We start from the raw sequence: 648 nt of genomic DNA on the forward strand, positions 1-648 counted from the left end.
AATTAAGGGCATTTATATAAAGCCAACAACCAGCATCATCATAAATAGACTTTGAAAGCATTCCCCTTGAGAACGGGAACCAGACGAGGATGCCCTCTATCACCACTCTTATTCAACATTGTGCTGGAGGTCCTGGCCAGAGCAATTAGGCTAGAAAAAGAAATAAAGGGCATCTAAATTGGTAGGGAAGAAGTCAAAGTATCTCTATTTGCAGATGATATTATCTTATACACAGAGAACCCCAAAGAATCCACAAGAAAACTACTGGAACTAATAGAAGATTTCAGTAAAGTTTCAAGATACAAGATAAATATACAAAAATCAGTTGGATTCCCTTACACCAACAAAGAGAACCATGAAGAGGAAATCACCAAATCAATACCATTTACAATAGCCCCCAAGAAGATAAAATACTTAGGAATAAATCTAGACAGAAACGTAAAAGACTTGTACAATGAAAACTACAAGACACTACTGCAAGAAACCAAAAGAGACCTGCATAAGTGGAAAAACATACCTTGCTCATGGATAGGTAGACTCAACTTTGTGAAAATGTCGATTCTACCCAAAGCAATCTATAGATACAATGCAATCCTGATCCATATTCCACTGGCATTTTTTAATGAGATGGAGAAACAAATCACCAAC

Source organism: Trichechus manatus, unplaced genomic scaffold, assembly GCF_000243295.1.
Source record: "Trichechus manatus latirostris isolate Lorelei unplaced genomic scaffold, TriManLat1.0 scaffold00017, whole genome shotgun sequence".
In the NCBI taxonomy this organism is placed as follows: Eukaryota; Metazoa; Chordata; class Mammalia; order Sirenia; family Trichechidae; genus Trichechus; species Trichechus manatus.